Genomic DNA, 24,330 nt, shown 5'->3' on the forward strand with positions numbered 1-24,330 from the left:
CGTTTCAGTCATACTGAACGGGTCTTCAATGCGGGTTTTTTTGCCTTCAGGCTTTGCCATCTTCAGGACTACAGTTAAAAACTCACGGCTTCATCCATCGACATTCTCGTCTGCGGACTGCTCTAAACGAGATTTTTACGTTTGAAATGGTAATAAATGTCCAAATCTTACGTTCTTGCATTGCATTAATCGGCTGATTCTTCCAAGAACTCGACCTAAACTGTGTGCCTTGGATCTCTAGACCTGCGTTCATTTACCTACTATTTGTATATCAGCATGCTAGAATTACGACGCTGCAACAAAAGGTGTCTTGTATTGTCTGTGATGAGGGCTAGCTAGAACCTTGTTCTATTCTCAATAAGTAATGCTTCAATACAGTACAGCGTGTCTATGTAGTGATTTTCCAAGTACTTTTTTGCGTTCTGCAAAGTATAAACAAGCGCTTTGATGATATGTGTAATTTGGACTGCGTTCCTATTCTCTATATGTAAATACATTTGTATCACAGTAATCCTGAGTATATCAAACGTACGATTTCCTTAATTACAGATTAGGGCTACGTTCGATTGGTTTCACAGAACGGGTATAGAATTGAATGGCGTTTAATAGGCGGTTTTCTTCAAATATTGAAATCAAATCCTATGAAATATACGGCTTGGTCTACAAGTACGCCCCTAACGCACCTTGAAGCAGGTATCTCTGTTGTTGTTGGCTAGTAGTCTCATTATCAAATACACGTATTTAGTCTCGCTTGTGAAGTGAACAAGAGTACATTATAAAAAGAAGTACTTGAACGTATTGTCACCAGCTGATCGTTCTAGCCAGTCTGTTTTCAACGAGCTTGAAGCGTTCTTGATGCTTTCGTTGGCCGCCATTCAGGCCAGAAAAATTGAGGGCATAGGAAGTATAAAACGCCATAGCGGTAGCAACGACACTGTTCTTCGATCGCTGGTAGAGAATTCTGGACATTCGGCTTTCCCCCTTATTACCTCAAGGCACAAAAAAATGGTTTTCGTGTTTAGAAAAGTGAATCAGCAGCGTCCTGCTATATGACGCTTGGGAGGGTTCATGCAGCTCACTTGAACTGCAGCGTAATGTTAGTTCAGCGGTTACATAGTTTGTTACCGAATCTTTCTGTGTAAACAAATCTTAGAAATATGATTTTCTAGGGGAGGGTATATTAGTTGCCCACCGAATATATATAACTTAATATAGAACAGCAAAGAACTGTACAAGTTGGATTCGTCTCGATAACCATGTTCCTGTTAATTTGCCCGCTTAAATACTCCAAATGAAGTCTAACAGCCATAGAGTATACAAAGCACTCCTCAATCCTTTCTTTATCAACTAAAATTTTTACGTCTAGTAGTATTTTTACTCACGCACCTGGGCTGGTTTGTGACTTTGTGGTCTTATTAGCCCATGTTGAATTTGAACAATTTATGTTCGCCAGTACAGTTCAACATGCCTAGAAAGTTTCTAAAACGAGGCGTTACGAAGTTCAGCTCAAAACCGTGCGGAACTTGCATTGAGTCTAGTTGTAAACCGTAGCATATAGAGCAGGTGAATCTTTCGCGTCTATTGAAGCAAACAAAGGCTGATAAGCTACATAACCATTAGCCTGATTTAGCCCACAAGTATCGTTCAGCAGGTTGCATATATATTTAATGAACCGAAGCATTTTCCGAAGAATATAATTGTCCTGACGCTAACTCTAATATTAAACAAATGACATAACAGACGTGTAGAAAAAGAGGGCAACATGGAAAAGACGTATCTAACAGATAGGCGCCTATTCTTTCCATAATTTGAATTACTTTCGTAGTTAAAATCAGAATACCGGGACCTCGCGAAGCCGCTCTAAGCTATTCCTTTGTAGACACGGGGGCTGTATCTGCTTTGAAATTGCAAGAATTTTCTTTATAGTATCAATTGTCTTTGGTGCCCTCAAAATGAAAAATCAGCTAACAATTTTTGTTTCTATTATATTTGCACATTTGATTTTTTGCTAGTTAAAACATCTAAAAGGTGGACTCCGTACACTTCGTTCTTCTAAATAATACGGGCTCTATAGTGGGTCCCATAAGTGCTACGAGCCGTCACCAAGAGATCTTTAGGTTTATACTTAGCTGCATTCAGCTTCAGTCATACTTCAGTGTGAATCCATAAAACAGCATTTGACTGCGACAGATTTTTTTATAGGTAACCTTTTTCGTAATCTTCCTATTTTGTTCAGAATGCAGGTCCCATTGGACATTTTATTCTTTTACGGCCTTAAATGAACGAAACCAGTCATACGTGTTACGCGACTAAATATTTGACCGTTGGCGTCGTTGTTTTTGTGCTTGAAGCTTTACCTTAAAGTAATAGTATTTGTATACGGATCCTTTTGATTATTCTGTCTTCCTTAAATCAGAGTTTGGCTACGCTCAGAGCAGTGCAACAGTCATAGGACCGACTACAGCGACGAGGCCTTTGGTCAAGTCTCACGTACCATCTGAAGACCTCCTAATCGTCGTCACATTCATATAAGCATTACGTACCGCTAGGACCTAACGTATATAGTAGCATAGTTCCTCGCCTTCATGCAATTCGTTTCAAGGACCTTGCCAATTTTAGCGCTTCTGACCTGCTGCTACTTCCAATACTAGCCCCACTTCCCGTTCTGCTAAATAGGCAGATAGACGAATAGATAGTCGAATTGGCCAGCTCATGTGTGGTAGCGTTTACGCCAGGGACTTTCGGCAAGCAGCAGTGCGACGTAAGAGTTGCTCTTTTATTCGTTCAACTACGTCTCTTCCTCTCAGCATCTTCTGGTACGTATTACAAAATTCCCTTTGCCCCTTGCGTTTCCAGAAGCCCCACTACAGAGGTCCAGGCGAGAACATGACCACTGTGGAAGGGAAAGGGCTTTTTTGCACTATGTCTGTCCGCGAAGAAGATTGAGGTACGATACTTCGGGAGAAGGAAAGAAGAAACCGGAATACAGCGACAGCTCCGTCAGATAGTTGTGCGTAACGCGAAGACGTGCCTTCGTTCTCGCGAGTCTGTGTCCGAGTATGTGCCGGTGTGAAGGCAGGAGGGCATGTGGGGATTTTGTGTGGCAATCAAGAGAACTTTTTCACGCCATTAGGAATCAAAAATTTCCCCTTTTCTATACTCATTGTTTACCCCTACTCTTTGCTATGCTACTCGCTCGTTCGGCATCGTCTTACCTGGCATCGCCTCACGTTACCTTACATTTCTGGCTTGTCGTGCTGCCACAATCAACCCTGTCTGTTAGGGCTCCATTCCCTGCTGCGATTTTTACTGTCTTTGCCGTGTCTTGGCATTGTTCGGTGGTCCGCCCTTATTCGCTGTGGCTGACGTCGTTACCGGTGTTGCCGCTACTGTCGTCTTTCGAAAACGGAAGGTGTTCGATGACAAAAGCACCAGCGAGACGTCGTAATGATGGCGAAGCAGTTAGAATACTTTTTGGACGAGTGACGTTGGGAAAGAGTCCCGGCGGTAATGTTACCGCTATTGATATTGATACCGCCAACGGACGGCCGGCGCGCTGTGTGGAGGAAACGCGACGCCTGATCAAAGATGCGGCCAGGTATGTAAGTAAAGTAAAAGACACGTCGTTGGAAGGCGCATTTACGGTTTCAGGCTACCACCGCCACTGCCACTGAACATAGTTGGTAGCGTCAACCTGTAGCGTGTTGCTGTACCAACTTAGTACCATAAGGGACACAGTGGCCAGCCGCAGTCGTTTGGTTCTCCACCACAGCGTTGGCTATAGCAGTGATGCCGGCGCAACGATTGAAGCTGCTGCAGATGGGCTTCCACTGCACTTTCTTGATGCCCTTTCTAAATTAGGCTTGTTCTAGCCAGGAACGAAGACTGATGGTAAAAAGAGCAACGAGCGAAGAGTCAAATCAAGGACGGCGGCAATGGCAAATCCAGCCGACTCCCTTTCACTCTCATTTGTTGTTTGGCGCTCAAATAAACCGAGTTTGTTTGTTGACTCATCATAGCGGAAAAGGGTGGAGTCGCTCGAGCGATTCCACAAAATACCATAGCTATATTCTATTGCGACTGGTTACTATTAAATGGTCATCTGCGGAACAGAGGGATTTTTCGAAAATTATTTATGAGCGGCTTATACCTCTAATTGAAACTGCGATCGGTAAATAATGGTTATATTGAATAGATATGACTAACAGGAATGACCCTTCATTTAGATATCTATAATAGATATAGCATTAGAAACAACTCATGAGAGAAGTTCCGATTGTAGGTGTAATGCTTTGTTATTTGTTGTATGCTGGAGACAAGCCGTCTAGAGCAACGCTTAACGTCAGTATTTGGCGTATAATTCAAAAACATAATCGATACCTCGGAAATTAGGTCTCGCTATTGCTGTTATTCTACTAACGAACTGGCTAACTTTGTTTACGATAGGAAAAACAAATGAAAAGCGATTCAGAAAGGGTTCGTGCCATGTTTAGAGAAAGGTTTATTGCATCGCTTATCTGGTTGCTTTGTTCCTAGCCACGGATCTACCTACCCGCGTGAGGCCCAGAAGGATCAGCATTGCAATGCATAAACCCACGCGAGTTTAGTTAGGTGTGGTGCGGGTCATTTTCAACCATTTCTCGAAGATAACGCTTTCGCAGTGCCCTTGCAGTAGTCTGGCCGTACGTACTATCATGCATCATAAGCAAATCTACCCGAATATATGTGTAGTGTGCAGTAGCATATTTACTCCGACTGCCCTTCCCTGTGTCTTATGTGTATAGGAGTATTCCTGCGCTTTAGAACTGTTAAACTCGTCCGTTTCTACGTAGATAACTTTGCGCGTATGCAGTGAGACGTTGCTTCGACTTAAATTTTGGTCCGTTGACTGTTAGCATTATAAGGAGGCTTACGCTTTACTGGCAAGAGACAAATTAGAAAATGAAAATTGAAGTAAAAGTTTATGCGAACTACCATGAATTTTTGGTGGTTAACAAGGGAAAAAGTGCTAGTACCTATGTTAATTTGATAATACCTTTAACACGGTATAGACTGGAGTTAAAATTTATTTAAGGCTACAAACAGAAGTAGTGGCGGTACATAATTATCTTTATTTTCGAAACGAATTGACGTTAATTATTAAAGTTCGACACCCTGAGCCAATTCGATTAATTAAAGCCCTATATATATTATAGTTACACGACCTCGGTCGTCGGCGTTAACTGATTATATAAGTTCTATATTTGAATTAGTTAATTTTTTTAATTATACGCAATGCCGAATGCCCCTCTCTTCCATTTCCGACTCGTGGCGCAAATCATACGTACGCTCAATAGGAATTGGCCCTTTATGAAAAAATTGAATTCTAGAGATCTCACGATGTTATGTTCATCTTTGAACATTGTTAACTTATCGAATAGAGCTCGTATACGTAGCACCGTAGAAACATAAAACGACTATCTGGCCAAGCGACGTATGTATCGAAAAAGTCTACTGGCTCGTATAATGCAACGCTAGGGTATAGTTAAACAGAAATATTAGAATAAATCCTTTTTCCGTATTTCTGAGATGCAACTAAGTAAAAAAAAATGCAATTATTTCTAGCTAGCTTAATCGGCTTCTGGATCTCGAGGTATTTACAGAGAGGAAGTGGTTCTGATAGAAAATTTTCTCTAAAAAACTTTCCAGATAAGCATGGTTTACGTATACAACCACTACGTGTGGCGGCCGGCCGCATGGAATAAAGCTGCTCTCAGAATTTACCCAAGTCCACAACCTCATCCCGAAATAGATCCGTATTTTTAGCGCTTCACTGAAAGCTCGCTGCAACGACAGAAGAAGGCGGCTCGTGGTAGCCGAGGTAAAAAAAAAAAGCCTCAAAGATTGTTAAGTTAGTAGGAGGACGAGATCTTGTATTCATCTAATGATCAACTGCTATAGAAGCAGACCTTCCGTTAGCTATAAGCGTACCGATATAATTAATATACCTGCTTGTCTCCATTACATGAGACATTCATTAATAGGGCTATATTTCGTTGAGGTTTGCCCCCGGTCAGGTTGCTATAGGCTCTGTATATGCTGTTCTGAAAATGTAGCTTGTTCAGCCAAGGTTGTAAGCACTATGTCAACATCAATGTTGATGTGCTACTTGATTACTACTATTAACAGTTAGGATGATAACATTTAAGCAAAAGCAGCTGACCAAATGAGAGCAGTATATAAAATTTGTGCGTATTATCTTAATACTTTCTCACCTTGCCTTTTGTATCCTAATGCATTGAAACATGACGTCCCGACGCTCGTTGGTCTAAATGAATCGAATTGTTTTCCTCCAACGTGACTTCGTATATTTGCAGTCTTCGTGACATGCTTCCACAGCCCCGTTGACGATCATCATTATACGATTAGCCCTCCGTATTCAGCGTTCCTGTCTATTTTGATCTTGTCTTGGAAATAGTTTACCGTATCGGTCTATTTATCTAAATTAGATACCGCGTGTGGCAACAATTCTTCGATGTTGAATCGTCAATGCTGGGTCTGGATATAGATCCATTTTATAGCTTGTTTGGCACATAGCTTCCCGACGTATATAGACCCGAAACAAATCGAAAGTTTGGAAAATTTTCTAGATTATAATTGAATGTATTGAGGAGTAATGAACTGCAGAGAGAAGCAGATGCTAAATTTGCTTGCCCGTAGTACGCACATACGTAATATGTCTCACAGTAAAGTCCCGAATTATACGGTTACAAACTTGAACAATGTATAGAGAACTTGCAACTACTAAATCAATGAAGTAAGTAAAGCAATAAAGTGAGACCTCGATTAGATTGACTAAGTCGTTCTACATTTATTTCACAGAATATATTTACGCAACTATATAAGCTCAACACCTGTTAGTTCCTGCTGTTCCAAGAGTACTCTTTACCTAATGAACCATCTTTATTTACTTGTGTTTCTTTGTCTTCAGCACGTTTAGCACGAAGATTATAGTTTTCTAAATTCAGAACTAGTTACTGTGTAACAGTCATTGATGTAGAGCTTTCCATTTTAACTAGGACCTATATTTCTTACTTTCAACACTACGGGTCAAATTGACTCTTTTCAGCAACAATGGTCGAATAAGTGAAGGTTAAGTGTTATCTGAAAAGTCTATTTGCAAGCAAAGATAATAGGAAAGAAATGAAGAACTAAGAAAAATTATAACTAAGAATCATTTTACGGACGAGCTACCAATTATGTACGCACAAAACAACGGAAGTGAACAAGATGTATACATTTATTTTAAATCAGTATATCTTTGTTCTTGAAAATTGTGCAAGTGGCATTACAGAGAGAATCGAAGATATTAGCAATATTATTTTCATTTTCCTCTGTTCTTGTGAGGCACTAGCACACAAAGCTTATGAGTCTCGTGCTAATATAGAAGTCAACGGCCGTTGACTTCTATGTTAGCTTATTGGGTAGCCCGAAATAGCCTATTGGGTATTCGATTGCTAACCTTAGGAACACGTTTAGGTCCGAATCCGGGCACAGACACCCCGTTTCATGCTGGGAGCCGGCCAGAAGTCCCATGGAATACCTAACAGCGATACCGGATGTTAAGTTCGAAACATATACGTAGAGAAGATCAAGACGAGACAATGTCGGGTACCTTCAAGAGATAATTTACGATTTTCAACCTAGTTACATAGCCACGACCCTGTGGTGACGGTACTACATAAAAATTGAAATTAATGCGCAAGAGTGCAATAACTATTGGCGAGTATTAAGTTTACATGAAGAAGGGGTACTATATCATAAAGACACTTGAATCGATATGAGCTGACAAGATTTTCATCACTTTAAACGATCTAAACATGAATTGAAATCTTCGTATTGATGTCAAACATTAGCGTATCTTTTACCGACTTGGGCAAAATGAAATCGGCATCTCGTATGAATCACCTTGATCAACTTTCACTTATAACTTACACTGATAATGTAAAACGGCTTATTTTTCAAAAAATTACGTTGAAATGAGATCCTTGCCGATAGCTTGTACTAAACAGTAATTATCGGCGAATTTAAAAAGAGCATTCTGTGTCACGTGTTCTGTACCATAAAAACCTATACTTTTACGCACGTAAAACAAGAGGCTTAAAGAGCTTTTTTTGCTATATGCAGCTATTGTGAAGGCCTACTTTTAAACCGTCATTGTATCGTCCTAATATTCCACAACTACACTATTAGAATTACAGATCAATAACAAACTGCCGCTTGGGAGGACAGCTAGTGAATGTTTGTTTATTTATTTGTCTATGCGTCTAGATCTGCCTTATTAACCGTAGCGTGACCTTTATAAAGAGTAGTGCTATATGTACAGTGTGCGGGCATTACGTTCGATACTGCAAGATTTAGTTTCAACGACCGCACATTTTGATAGGTCATACTAATGTGTTGCGGAGGTAATTCGAATGTTTTCCTTGTTTGTTAACTAGTGCTCCATTAAGCATTAAAGAGCTGATGCAATCCTGCTCATCTACGTACGCGTTCAGAAGTACAGATAATAGTTTCGGATTTCCGGAGCTACAAACCGGCACTATTAAACTGTTCCTTATAAAATCTAGTACCTAACAACCTTTTTTATTGTCTTGATAAACATGTCCGTCCCAATTAATGCGATCGTAGCCTGACCAGCTCTTCAGTTTGCTACGATACAAAGGAAGGGGGTACGGCGTGAAGGGGAGGTGATTGGCAGGATGGTGGTTCGTCTATCGACGAGATGAATATTGTTAAGCGTTTTTCATCATGTGTGCAATTAATTACAATGAAATATGTTCATCGGCTCTGAACGATCTATCTAAACCACGGTGGTGCAGGATATCGATGCGCCGTCCGACCAAACTCCAAATAAAGCCAGATGATCTTCGGCTCAATGTTTCTTGCATAACTCCTGACGTTCGTCAAAGGAGCTTTGTGCGATTAAAATATATACGTGATCTGGTTTGTCAAGTCTTTACTTAAATTTTACTTAAGAAATTGATTGGAATATTAATTTTCTGACGTGAATGAGGTGACAAAATTTGGTGAATTTTCGACTGAGGTTTTTTAACGTGAACATAAGAAACAGATCGATGCGAAACATTGCTCTAGTGAACGAATCATCTCTATTCTATACTGTCCATGACATTATGACTATTCAATAACAACAGAATGAGAAAGGATCTTTTACAAGGTTCTACTTTGTTGATCTCTGCTCGCAACAATTCCACAGTATTTCTAGTCGAGCTGGATAAAGCCCCTTCAAGGTCAGGTCAGCTCCCCTAGAGCTCGCTGACACTACCGCAAGAACACCTCGTTCACGTTTAGAGAATACTTATCGATGCACGAAGATACCTGCACGTATTGCGAGCTCATTTTGAACCGGTGTACGGTCGTTGTATACACAAGAGCAGATAAAATAAGAAGGGGAGGAAACGCTGACGGTGACGTACTGTTACGCCGGATTCAGGTTTACCGGGACGTTAAAAAACGAAATTTAGCTGACAGCATAATAGTACAAGAACATTCGGTACCGTCTTTTTCGCACAATCTTGCCGTAGCATCGTCATCTTTAAATCACTATACACAAGGCTCGTAGGGATATCTTTAAGGAAAGACAAATGCAGGCGGGAAATTTTTAAGGGGGTGCAAAGTATTTACGTTTAGTTACGACTAATTTCTCATACATAGCATAATATAACAGCATGGAACAAATCCGTACAGCATTAACTTGTGAAACTATCAGTAAGAATGTTCCACAAACGGCATCTGTGTATACAAGCTATGCTACAAGCACCACGCTCAATCTAATCAGCTGCTTAAAAATTAATCGACATATGTAGAAGCTGAATGTAATTGTATTTTCTTATCTCCCAGATCAACAAATTCTATCTCCGCGGACCGTCCATGCGTATGAGAGAAGCGCTTGGTTACTATTGAAGAAAACCTTCTGGAAATCGGATAGCGCTCGTCTGTGCTTTAGCTGAATTCAAACATGTTATTGTGTAAAGGTCGTTTTTAAAAGATATGTTTTTTTTGTGCAAACGCTGATAGAGAGACGTAGTTTGAATTAGATTACCATATCATCAAGGATTTGTAAAGTCTTTTGAGTAGGGAACTAAACTCGGTACCAGTGGATGACTACCTGGAAATGAACCGAAAAAGCCAGAGGGAGTCAGTCGCCACAGTGACAAGAAAGAAAACAAAAGAAAAGAACGCTTATAAAGGTTTACAGTTCACGTTTTTATCGAACAGTGCAACAACGATTGTCGCTGTCTGCCCGTCGCCGTATGAACAAATGTAAAGGGCCTGAATAATATTATGACATTGACAATAATAACAACCTAACCTAACCCAATTTTTATGCATTACTGCATAACTCATAACCTTATTTAAGCACAAGCACTTAATTCACATGGTTTACAATATGTCAGTTTGATTTTTTTCTATTTAATTTAGCATCTTTTTAGACTAAAAGCCAACAACAGGATTGTAGTTATGCAAACTAGGGCAGTCCTAGAGTATTTTAGTGCTATGTTTTCTAACAACTTCTTTATTTTTATTACAAACATGACTACATCCCAATTCGTGCCATTGGTTACGAGAAACTCATCACTGTCTATGCCACAAAGGAGTAACAGCTGTGTCCCGTTTTGTCTGCTGGATCTTTTCACAATGACCATCTCTCAGTTTCTCCATATGCGTACGGAAATTCTCTCCACACTAGCTACATCTTCTTACCGCTACTTGTCGTCTCTTCTCATGATTATCGGACGCGTCCGTGACCAAGTACATTAAAAGTACGTTAGGTACATAGAGGCAGAGATGAAGGCGGCGTAGCAATTACTCCGGAAATGACTGTACAATTGCGTCCGAGAGAAGATGCCATATCGCCGTACTCGCCTCGATGTTTCTGCTGCCAACTCTTAAGGCAGGGACGAAAAATGGAGACGAAAGTTCCTTGCGCAATAAGTTCAAACTTTTTAGCGGCCATGCTCCTAGTCACTAAACGAAAAGCTACTGCTCCTGCGTTTTATGTAAAATCGCCCGTCCTTAATCATTCTAACAGCAGTATAGCCGCCACCTCAGCCAATACTACAGAACTAGTCTTATAATTATGCTGCTGATATGGCCATCTCGTGCTGGCTGACGCACGTAGAGGAACGGGCAGCACGACCATATATAAAGGAAGGCTAACCACTGGCTGCACTGCACTACAGGACAAGCCAAAGTGATGCTAATAAAAAAAACAGAGAAAACTACAATAACGGAGATAATAGAGTCGGGGCGTAAAAAAACATGGTTAATTGCAGAAATAGGTGGGCTAGAACGTGCTTATCCTCTATTCTCATTGCGACAGCGAATAGAAAATCGCCGGAAAAGACATAAATATTTCTTCAACGACTGTTCTTCGAGCCATAACATACAGTCGTCTCCACGCAGCCATTTTGATGCAGATTCATTTTTTTAGAATAGAGTTTAGGTTTACTTGGGTACTGCTTTTGACTAATCCTTGTGCTCCCGTCTTCTGGTTTAATCTGGCCTTGCGCGAACCCTTAACTTATCAGGCATATCGGCCTTATCATTGGCCAGCCCTTGTTTCGTCGTTTTACTATTTAGTGTACGTACCTCATTGTTGACGTGTATGCGCTAATGTATTCCCGTTTACATTACCTAAGCTAGATCAGGTTACGCTCATTGGCACGTGCTTGGAGTTATTGAAGTCTTGTCGTCAGGTCTTTTCTTTGTGAACCCTGATCGTCTAAGTGAGAATTAGACGCAGCGGATAACAGACGTGAAACGGGTAGCGTCCTGCAGCGTTCGAACTGTCGATAGTCAATAAACAGCAGACAATGACCGTCTCTCGCACGATTGGGCATTTAGGGCATCTACCCGTGAGGCACTATCCAGGATTTAGCTAGTTCTGAAACCCTGAGACTCAACAATTTTCAATCTCTGTACGAAGAAACTGGGGATTACGTTCGGGCGTCTGACTATTGCCAGCTTTCGACGTTTGCCTTGCTACTATTCACCGGTCTTCTTTTAGTCGCCGCTCTCAGCTAGGGCAGTGCTCATTTACGAACGGTACTCAACGCAGCCTAATAAATCAGTGGGTTGAAACGAGTAAAAGACCAGCAAGAAGCAAGGGAAAAGGGCGGACGTTTTACCGCACTAGTATACCAGATATCGGCAGCAGTAGCAGCAGCATCAGCAACAGATGACTGTAAGAGGGGAAAAGCAAGAAAAATTAAAACATACAATGCAGGATAAGCAAAGGAGCAAAGTAAAACGGAGCACTAAAGAAAGAAGATTTGTCGGCTTGTCCTTACTCCTTCGTTCAAACTAGAACGAGGGCGATACATACAAGTCCCTCGACGCTTGGGGCCGAGCGTCCTCTATCCGAGAGGCACGATGACTCTTTTTGCTGCGTGTGACAGACACTGCCTGTGTCAGAAAGAAAAAAGCAGTCATAAAAAAGGATCAACGTAGCCTGTGCAGCCCTAATTCAAGTCTCGTCTATTAGGTAATACTGAAAAATGTTATCGCAGATAGCAATTCGGAAGTAATTCATCATAATGACTTAGACTATTTAGTGATAGAGGATAATTGGTCCGAAATGAAAATTATTGATGTTATTTAGCAATACGTGATGTAATTATGGTTGACAGTTTAACGAACGAGAACCCAACGAAAACTTTTGCTGAGAACGTACCCTATGACAGATTTACGTATAAAATGTGTTTGACGTCCACATTCATCTGTACAGGGAACTCTTTTTTAGATCCATTCTTTACTAACAGAGTGGAAGTTCGAGTGGTCCTATATAAATGAATGTCGTGATACTGAAAGCTGACTAAAACGATTCTAGTAATCTGTTGTGAAACGTATTTAACGTTCCGCAGCATAATTTTGATAAGTGGAATCAATTAACATATAAATGAGCTTCTACTGCAGAGCTCCAGTAAACGTTAGTTAGTTCATATTTACTTCAATATTAACCATATGGCCTATGCAAGATGCAGAAACAATAGCCAGCTCTGAATCGCTCTTAATGCGACAAGTTGCTATTTTCTAGCCTTCATATACAGAATGATTCTGTTGTTTTCTCAAGAATGGCTAGGCGAAAGGACATAATGTTCAGAGAACTAGCAATCTCTGGTCTACGACTGATAGGCCTTATATCAGGTCCCGTTTAAGTTTTTCATCCTTTCTTGCATTATAGTTACATCTGTAGTCCTTAACAGAATGTCCTTTGTAATGCCTCAGAGCATTCTTACTATCGTTTTTTTCTTCACAATACCATTCGTTGAGGTGGATGTCCATAAGGCAAGACTTCCCTAGCAGAATTTCCGTTTCGACATTTTTCCTCTACTCGGTATGTGTTTGCTACGCTACGCGGTGCTACTACTACTACTACTGCTGCTGCTGTTGTTGCTATCGTGAAGCCATAAACACTACAGCAAGCGATAACAATGGTCTTTTTCTACAAGCTAACGCGTTTCCTATGTTAAAAATATGATAAATCCGTGTCGACACGTGAGCCTATTGGATAGTACGATTTGTGCCCTACACTTCTTGAAGTGTTATATTAAGCCTGTAACACTGCTCAGAAGCATAACAGTGTAGTGAAAACTTCGAGGACCGATATCAATCAGTGAGTCTAGTCCAGTCAATGGTAAACACTTTACGTTGAGTTGTAAATTTAACCTCTCAATGTTAGTCTCTTCCTGTTGTTTTATTCCCACGTACGTCATCTTGCATCAAATTCGATTTACCTATTTTTTTTTTTTTTTTCCATTTGGAATGCCACTGTTTCTAAGGGAAAGGATCGCTCTTGAAGTTAAACTCAATATTTATTAAACTCAATATAATAGTTTATTCTAATACGTAAGATATCATGATACTCTTCTATTTGAAGGTTCTGGTACATCACAGTACGCATAACAAGATAGAAAACAATCAACGCTGCACATATATATAGCGCTGATCTTTTCCCACTGACCCACAAAGGGGGCTTATGGATACACTATTTATTACTCCTAGAGTCTCAGTGGTCTTCGTGACTATGCTTATCGTAGTACGGAGTCGTCCTTGATCTTTTCATCCCGGTTTCCTTGCTGAGCCTGCGGCCTGTTCGTCGTCATGCAGTTTTATTGCACTCAAACCACTATTAGAATATAACATAGTTACAAAGATGCTTTATTTAATCAAGTTTACTGAAAGGTTTTTTGCTTTTGCGACGTTCCTAAAGACAAAATTGGTTTAATTCGACCTTCTTAAAGCAAATATCTACTCAAGGGTCTGTATATTGAAGTAATATTAAGGTGGTCCGCCAAAAAACTACTTTACGTTAGGGTAAGCATGACCCTCATCGATTCAAGTTCAGGACATCAGACCTATTTTTGAGTACAATGAAGGCTCATTGGTGTGTATGCAATATGTATTTTATTCAATTTTTATAATAATGTGTGCTCCAGTCGAATATAGCCTGTCTAGCCACGATATAAGTGTATAACAAAATAAGAAATTTATTAATTTCTGTGAGTGAGTTCCCTTCTCTTGGCAGTAATCCCTGGTGGCACATAGAGCGGCGAGAATATGCTGTGAGCCATATGTTGGTTGCCTGCAAGGCCATGCCATGACGTGCTCACTTAAGGATACTTTGGCAGCTGCACCGTGTCTTACCGCTTACGCTGTCAATAGCACATTCCTATTCGTATATCAACACACCTGTTTCATTACAACTGTTCTCACATCTGTCAAAACCAATTTCATTCTCACTTTTGCCATCTCAATTCATCGGTAAAGAGAGAGCAATCCACTTCAGCCAAGTAACAGGTTCAGGCCAAATGTTCAACAGATCGATTGTCAACATACCAACACAAATCCAATTGACGGTAGGTACTACATGAGACCTGAAAGATTTTATAGTTTGGCCTTGTGGTCGTCGAGGTATACCTCAAGCCAGCAGCTCAAGGCCAACTTGCACTACGTTAAAACCATTTCATAATAAACACCTGACTGCAGGCTTTGCTATGCTGTTTGAGCGCCTCACAAGCTTTCCCTAGTATAGAACGCTGGCCTTAGTCGCCAAAGTCCTGAGGATATTGTGGATAAGACTTCTCTTGCCTAACCTAATTAACCTAGCTATGTTTGGAGATTTACCGCTTTAATTATCGAATAAGCTTCTGCTTTGACAAAACGTCGCGAGACTCACTGTGCGCACCCCCTCTATGTGTATTTTCATTTATATGTACGTAGTAAAATGTAATTGATTGAGCTCGCAAAATTGTCGACTCCAAAGGGTATCTCCACTATAAATATTTAGTACAACATCATTACAAGATCGATGTTACCTCTAGAGTCATTATCCAGCCCCTGTCAAAATCGAGTACTCCAATTCAGCGATTCTTGGCATTGCTTGCCTCTGTGCAGAAAGCGTAGTGTAGGCCTAGAGCCGATCGCGTGCGTTCCAAAAGCGACACTCAATCCTCGATATACAAACTGTTTTGTTTTTTATTTCACGTCGCTTTGTCCGTCCCCGCTATACTGACTGGTACCTTGCGGGTGCCTAATTGCTGCCCGTATAGTGAATTATGAAATTTACACTTGTATGTTATAGTGCACGCTATTTACAAGGCCCTCATAAGGGACGCTACCGCTGCTGTGAGGGTATCTATTCGTATATCGATGGCGCCATATGTAAGGTTCGCTAAATAGATACAAAGTTGTGCACCCCAAGTAAGCGCACGTAAAGCGAACAGTACACAACGGGAAGGAGGTAGCTATCTGGGCATTTTTAAAACTGGACCTACCAAAGAGACCGTGGCTGTATCAATTTTCGTCGGTGATGATCAGATAGTAAATGTCCTTAAGAAGGCTTTCAGGAAGCCTAAACAACAGAGTGAAATTTTCCTCGTGTTATGTTACTTCTGTACATTAAGCCGCCAACAGTACTGGACGAGTGGCAGGTTTCTTTAATGAGCCTGTTCCATACTGGCCATCCATAGGTCGTGTTCGGCGAGGGATTTGTGTGCATAAACTAAAAAGGGAGCTCTACTCCCCTACTCTGGCTAACGCAGAGAAAGGTCTCTTTTTCCATCTTGCTACCTTACTTCAAGGTCACTAGCCTGGTTGCATGTATTTCTAGATAATTGACATCCACTAAATAGTCTACTATACGATATTGCAAAATAAGTCAAACCCATTTCTCATGGGCACGACTAACTAACTAACTTCTGTTGAGAACATCTGTCCCAATGAAGGTAATTATCGTCCATCTATTAAGGCTCTAATTCTGTCAGTCTTAGCCTTAGGTGTGCCAAACTGAACAAGCTAAGCATATGGAACAATTACTCGTTGCAGTGATCAATTATAACTTAAGCAGTAATGGCAAGTATAGCTGAATGAGTTGTCAAGAGATTCAGCGTCGCATTTAATTAAAAAAAGAAAAAACATTGACTGCCATTGTGTATGACGTTTTGGCCAACTCATGAACTATGAACTATTGAATTATTACGACTGGATATTCACCCTACAAAGCATAGGATCATTTTCAATTTTAGTAATGCTTTTCATAGTTTGAGAAGAAAAATGTTTGTCTTTCGAACCACGTAACCTCCAACCATCGCGGGGTCTATTATACAAATAGGATATGCAATTGAAGTTCGATGGGTACTGGTATCTAGGACTCATGTTATTCGAGGCACAGAACAGCGAACAAAGCTGCCGGTCAACCTACTTCGCTAAGCGTTATTCCTTACTGCTGTCACAATTTTATTACACAGACTCTGATATTCGCTTTGACGAGTTTATCATACAGCCACAATTTGGCCTAAGTTAGCTGAGTGATGGGAGGAAATAAACTACATGACCTCAATGGTGGCTTGGCTATGCAAGATTGGCTCGATACTTGCTTAATAATTAGTACATTTTTTCTAAATATATTCCCCTAAAAATTGCCTACTTCATGTGCAGCCCGATATCTGCAGGCGCCCACTCTATATTGGTTTAAACGAGTAAAATCACTATCGATACTTCTCGCGAATTTTGTTGACTGTTAAAAATAAGGGGTTAAGGCCTGTTACCATGAAAATATGCCATGTAATATGAATTGTTGATTGGTACCTGTTGCAGATTATCAGATGCGCCAGAACTTCACCTTGTTGTATAATTAAAAACAGTCGTAAGCGCTCGTAAGGTATATATACGGCATTTACGAACCCTGCTGTTCTGACCTCTCAAACACTGGACGCAGGTTCAATTATATATTTTCGTGTAGTGATTTGAACGCTGTCATATATATATATATATATATATATATACACGATACACTTGGTCTGTGTTGCATCTAGCGAGCCTCCAACATACTATGGAATTAGAATATACTGAAATGTGTCCCGAGATTTTAGGACACCGATCATTACTAGTAGGTAGAGACCAGTAGGTAACTGCAGTATCAGGGAAAGGCAGTAAAATTACTAAAAAAATTACCACTAAAGTATTCCAATTTGGGTTGTGCAACAATTATTAATTATTTATTTAATGGCCCCTTCCCAAACTCAAATTCGTTTACATTCACAAAATTAATAAACTGTTACATTATGGTCAACAGCATCGACTCTTATGACACTTATTGGATTAAATGACGGGAATACCTGAATTCTGACCTAAAATACTTGAAACGTTTTTAATCTTGTATATTCGACACATAAACAGGTATGTTTCCATCTAATTTTATAATTTTCTTTAACTATGTTACAATACAACATAACGCGTTTATATCTAAAGTAATTAGTTATAACACTGCGAGACTCAAACCGGAACACTTTAATCTATCACAATCAACGCTCAACTGTTTGAGACACTGTTTCAAGAGTAGATACTTCGTATGATGTCCTCGAATCACTTTGTTTTTATATCTAATGGCCAGCTACCGCATGGCCCAATAAGCTTTTCACTGTAGTCCTATCAATGCGGTTCACAGGTGTCTAAGTCAAGAAAAACGTATTTATCTCTTTGTTAATCGATTTTTGCTTAACGAGACTTCCGCTCAAGACCATAGGATATGACAAGCTAAGCTTCTCGTTTAAACAAAATATGTAACCGTATTCTTCTAAGCACATCGCTTAACTACATATATGCGTCAAGAATGCTGTCTAAGGGCAGTTTCTGTTCCATTGTCCTTCCTTCGTCTTGTCCAGGTGCCCGGCAGCATTTGCATCCGAGGCCACATGCAGCGAAAACAAATGCTCTTCTTACCCCACCTTACGCCCCCGGCCCCTTGTTCTTCCTCATTCTCGTTATGGTTTTTCTCACTGCAGTGTCTCTTACGCTACTGTCTGCTGCAGTTAGTCTATTTATCTAATTATTTATTTTCTTTGATGTCACGTCGCACAAGATAGTCACTTTATCCAAACGGATCAAGCAACCAACGATAATTCAGCTAGTTAACTTGATAACGCACCCCATGAAGGTAGTGACGATCGGGCTTTCGAGACGAACTGGAATTAGAAGGTTGTGGAAGGGGAAGGCGGTAAATGGGCAGGAGCGGGATGCTGTAATGCTGAGGAAGAGAGCTGCTGAAACGACGACAAAGAGAAAATGAAGTGTTTTGCTGTTGCTCGGCTGGACGTTGCGTCTCGGGCTACATAGCTACGAGGCGATATATATATGTATAGAAGCAATGATTTCAACCAAATGACCCATGGTCTTCAATCTTGAGGAAGGTACGAAATAAGGCCAGCTGCAACAAAGTGTAGCCTATACCTTTGTCCTGCAATGAGAAAAGGTACGAAGAGGAGAGAAGCATAGGAATGCCGGCTCACCCGCCTAAGCTGCTATGTAGCTGCGGTGCCATACAATTAGGTTGCTACTATTCCACAGCAGCGTACCGATGTTCTCCCATCGTTACAGCGCAGCTTTCGAGCCACAAATAGGTCGACACAAGGCCTTTCAACCTTACACCTTGGATTTGCCAGCGAAGACTGTCTAGAGGCCCCGGAACACAGTTGGAACTGGTTGGTAGCAAAAGCAGACCAAACACGAGAGGTCGTTACTGTACATTATACGAACTACTGTCGTAGATGTGCATGCAGAATTTAGGGAAAACGATGCAAAAGAAATGGACAAAAAATTATGCTGTTCACTACTTTACATGCGGTAAAAATGGCTTGGACCAACGTAGCTTTATATTCAGTTTTACGAATTTTAAACTAGGCTAGGCAGCGTCCGAGATAACGTCAAACCAGGAGTGTGACTCAACTGTTAGAGGACAACCTCAGTATTTCTTTGTTTCTATTCGACATGTAACCTAAAAACCTGGTGTCGATGGAACTGAGCCAACAGCAATTTCACCCGGATGGGGCATGTTCATTGAAAGTCGCAGCAGATCTCATCTCTCACAGTGCTCTATGTTTCCCTAATAGGACGCTTGAAACGCTCATTAGCTTTGTATTGCATCCACGCATTCAATATAGTAATGCTGTACTAGTAGTATACTAAGGAAACGAGCTTTGTATGCAAATATCATTTTCTTTTTCGGTCCGAGGAACTTGACCTTACTTGCGTAGTTATAAAACAGTGGGAAGTTTAACTATATTTGATTTGCCAATCAATTATTATAATCCATAGCAATATTACTAAACTTTAGCCTTATTCAGTCTTACACCAGATAGAGTTGGTATTGTGATTCTAAATACGCATTGTCAACGGATGATTAATCCATTACTACTTTGACAGTTTCAAACTATCTTTTTTTTATTTTCTACGACACAGTTACCATTGCCTGTCATCGCATATTATTTCTCAAAAACAATAATACCAATGTTCCAGTCGTTGTGTTCAGTTCGATCTTTCGCACGTTTCTCCTACCTATTTCCAACCCGATTTCTTTCGACTTACTTCTGCGGCTCGTGCTCTCTACGTCGATCTAACCGAAATGAACTAACCTTCGGCCCGCCTCGATTTTCAGATCTTCCTTGACCCTGTGTTGCTATGCGTTCGTTTATTCAGAGCTAGCAATTAGCGAGCAGAAAACGACCGAACTAAGTTTTAGTAGTAGGTGTGTAAGTTCTACATCGTTAGGCCACCAATGCGTTAGTGAGATAACGGCCTTTGGTCCTAAACTCTGTAAATCTCTTTCCTGTTCCCTATCTGCACATAGCAATCAACAGCCCCATTATGGGAAACTGGCCTTGATACTGCCTGTGCTGGGGCGTGTGTGTTGGGCCAAATCAAGTGCAGCTGAATGAGGTACGAAATCAGAGAAAAAAAAGGGACGCAAGAGAGGATACCTTTGGAGGTAGAAGGTTTAGATAGGAGGCAGTGAACTCGAAGGTGATAAGGCGTCCTTTGCAGGAGTAGTAAGGCATCAGCAGCTGTAGCAGCAGGAAAAAGAGAGCACAAAATGAAACAAAGGAAGAGGAAAGACATAACAAAAGAGAACACAAATTGAAAATCAAGGGTAAGGCCAAAACAAATAGAACAATAGAAAGGGAGTCAGCTCGGAGAATACTTGATGACAAACTTTCGTCATCACTTAACCTTGTTTAACAGGGCTAACCAGAGAATGGCCTCTGCTTGAGTCGAAACGTGATAGGCATTTAAGTGATCGCCTGAGGAAAGTTCGAAAAGGTAGGACGTATCAGGGTACTCGCAGTGGTAGCAAAGATGAAAGCCATGGCAAAAGCATTTCTGGCGTTGGACGCACGGGCATAACGACAGATTGATTCGTTAAGACTTCTTCCCTTCGATCCAACCAGCACTGCACCCAGGTCCGTCTCGAAAATTCATCTTCCAAAACTCTTCAAAGCCGTCAAAAACGAATTACTCCAATCCCACTAACGTGTCCGACCATCTCTGACCGACCGGTCAACATGTTTAGATCTCTAAAGAAAGCCCTAAAGTAGTAACAATTGCAGTGTTCCCATGCCTATATTTACGAAGAGAACTGAGAAATTTGAAGACAAGAAAGAAACTAAAGGGAAGCCTGTATGTTTTTATATGGCTTATCTATTCATGCATGTGTAGCCATATGGTATTAAGTGTGACTTTGTTAACTCGTACACAGGTATTATGTACAATAAATTAGGAAAGCAAAATGTCTATATAGGTCAAGGGCACTGCGTCCAGTACTACGACACCTATGTTTGAAACAGATTGTTTGTTAAGTTAATCTAATTATGAACCTGTTATGACTGCGAAATGACCAGCAGCTTGCGTGCTTTCAAGAAGAATTTAGGTCCAATGGATAACATCAGCTCAAGACAGACCACTATTGACATTGCAAAAGTTAAAGAGAATATTTTCTTTTTCTTTAATGAGACCTAGTATTCTAGTATACGTCAATAAATTCACAACGTGTTCATGAGCCATTACGCCTAAGTGTTCATATATTGCAGTTATCGCTTAGTACAGAGCGTAGTGGCCCGTATTTGGCTAATGGGTTAGAGAAGATGCGTTCGTTAGGCGGTGATCATTGTTAATAATAACATCGGTAACTTTTGTCATCAGGCGACGATAGGGTCTTAATCACTTGATCATGGCTTCAAATTAGTAGTAGAGGCAATGTCGCTGCGCTGTATAGAACTGCGAGTTAGACTGTTCAGCGCTGAAACGCTACCCGTTTAATATGGATGAGGCAGTTATCGAAGCTGAGCGCAGAAAATGTACTAAGTCGGATGTCGATCTCGTCTGGGCCAAAATCGATGCTTATCAATGGTGCCGCAAATCGAAGAGGGTTCTTGCAAAAGTAACAAATAGTTGGTTGGAAAACGGGTCTGAAGCATCTGTGCAAAGTCAGGCCTATACATAAACAACGGTTAGTAATGAACGGCGAGTTAGAGAGAAATGATGAACCAGCTGCGAAGACTAAGTAGCTCAGATCGGATTAGCGGACTAGAACTGAAAAAAAGACAGATACCTTTGTCGGAGCGACAAATGGTACAGCGGACGACCAAGTGACCGTAACAGCTCAATTGTACACCAAAAGCCACCAACGCAGCCACATGCATCGCTAGTAATACGCAAGCAGCAACAGCAGCAGCAGCAGAAGTAAATACTCAACGGCAGCTAGGACAGCAGACGCTTAGTAAGTCAATCCAAGATATATCGGTGCTGGTGATCGTGCCCTGTAAGTGGATATGCGAAAATGAATGTCTCGATTCTCGCTTTTGGTGTTCAACTCATTTGCAATGGTTAGTGATCAATCACGTCAGACCAAACTTTAAAAATGGCGCAACAGAAAATTGCAGGGTACCTAACTTGTGTAGGAGGCAAGACAGGCGGAGGACAACACGACAGTTTCAAAGCAACGTTCCGGGTTCCTTTCAATAATAAAAGCGTTAAGTCGCGACGTTGGAGGGATAGTTGGTTGTATTGGTTAGAAGGGTGGCCGGACTTTGACGCTACAACTGTCACTTGTTATTAATACGACACACAAGCGGAGCGTTTGTCGGTTGTCATTGGTATACTACGGAACCGGCTACCGAAGTCGGGGTCGAGGATCGCCTTCTGGTAAGGATGTGTTTGGTCAGTGTATCCTGCTGAGGCACAAGGCGACGCGGAAAGGCAGACCCGTGACACCGCAAAGAGCAAACGCTGAAGGTCCTGTGGAATAGCAGGATCGTCGTCCTTTGTTGCTCTGTAGCAAGCCGAAGGACTGTTATGCGCACAAAACGCGTTTCGATAAAGCCGCCAGAATAGCCAATACGTATTATAGAGAAAGGCCGGCGTCGGAAGTTGATCTTCACCGTGAAAAATTTTCCATTGGAAGGCCTGCTGGGTTTGGAGTTTCGTGACCTTTATTTTGGATTGATCCAAGATTATGAAGTTGGACTTGCAGCCGAGTTCGACTACGCTGCTGTAATTCGAAAATGTTTGAAAATGGCAACTTCTAATGATCAACTATTTATTAAGTGCTACAGTCATGTTGACCTTATAGCCTGATGAAACTAAACAATTCGCACAACACAGTTTTTTGGCTGCCCAGCAGCCTGCCTAGACAGCAGGCCTCGGAAACGACGTTGACCCGCTATTCCCAGAAGGCTTTTCATGCCCGAGTATTTTGCGGATAAAGATTATTCATGGTAACCTTATCAGTTGGGCGCCTGTTCCCAAAGACGTTTATAATGAAGTTGCCGATAATAAATCTGCAATATTATACTACGCCAATTAGCTCTCGCTTTGCATTGTTTACATAGACAGGCTGCGATGATTTAGTTGTTTATTTGTTAATCTTTTTCTACATTTGAAGGTTTTTATACTCATAATTTTTTGTTGTGTTTATCACGAGCCACGAAATGAAGAGTTCATCGATTGATGACGTATCGTTTTATATTGAAAGAGATTTGTGATTGATTAACTCGCACTATGTTGTGTGGATTGCACGAACTATCAGATTTGGCACCCGTTTTATACGGTTCGAGTCGGGTCCGGCATCTCGAGCTTGCCTCTAGGCCGAAAAAAAAAAGCTCATATTTACCCAAATATAAACCCCGTATTTACTCAAATTTTCAATCACGTCAAGACTTTTAATGAACAATTCAAGTACAAGCGCAGCGTTGACAGGACACATTAGGCGAAGCTATCACGCAGCTGCAAATTCATACGTATTATAACTATACGGTGGAAATTAATTCATGAATAGACAGGATCTGTATGTGGTAAATGTTATTTCAATCTTAACAGCAGATATCGCATAGTAATCAGGTCATACCGACGAGAGAAGCGTCGATCGAGTGACCTCACTCGATGATGCCGTCTGCACAGGTACGTTGCACTGCCATAGCAGATAACAAATATCACCACTTTTGTTCTAAAGAAACCTCCTTCAGCTAGCGAATCTATCTGAAGTTTACCGTTTTTGCACTGCACCGACTTGAAATTAATGATTAAGTTTATTATCGATAGAAGCAATCGGTAGTCGCATTACTTAAGCACACGTTCTTTGCTGTAGAACAGGAGCGATAATGTAACTGGTCTCCAAATTGAAAGACGCACGAATAACGCCATTCAGAGCAGAGGATTTGTCATTATGTGTATGGTATTTTGATCCAGAGAGCTCTTATCTTGACGCTCTTGCTGGAAACTGCCTGCTTACCCTAAGACGACAATGATGGCAATGCATGCTGAATATTCTGGGCCTGCCGCTAAAGCTTTAACGGACTCTCTGCACACAGGAAGCCTACTGCTTCAAGGACATGTTGCGTAAATGCTCACCATGGACCAATCTCAGTCAGTTCACGTATCACGTCATTTTTAGAAAGATGGTGATCAACAAGAATCAGGTTGAAGTCACGGATTTTC

At 41.0% G+C, this 24,330-nt stretch overlaps 1 long non-coding RNA gene across 1 annotated transcript; it reads left to right on the forward strand.

Annotated features, from left to right (window-relative positions):
- The first annotated feature begins 2,857 nt into the window (after positions 1–2,857).
- On the forward strand, positions 2,858–6,834 carry LOC111267875 (uncharacterized). The gene is made up of 2 exons (XR_002684893.2): positions 2,858–3,598; positions 5,689–6,834. It is a non-coding gene; the product is annotated as an uncharacterized LOC111267875 (long non-coding RNA).
- Positions 6,835–24,330: the final 17,496 nt, after the last annotated feature.

The sequence above is a fragment of the Varroa jacobsoni genome, unplaced genomic scaffold (assembly GCF_002532875.2).
Source record: "Varroa jacobsoni isolate VJ856 unplaced genomic scaffold, vjacob_1.0 scaffold_1233, whole genome shotgun sequence".
NCBI lineage: Eukaryota > Metazoa > Arthropoda > Arachnida > Mesostigmata > Varroidae > Varroa > Varroa jacobsoni.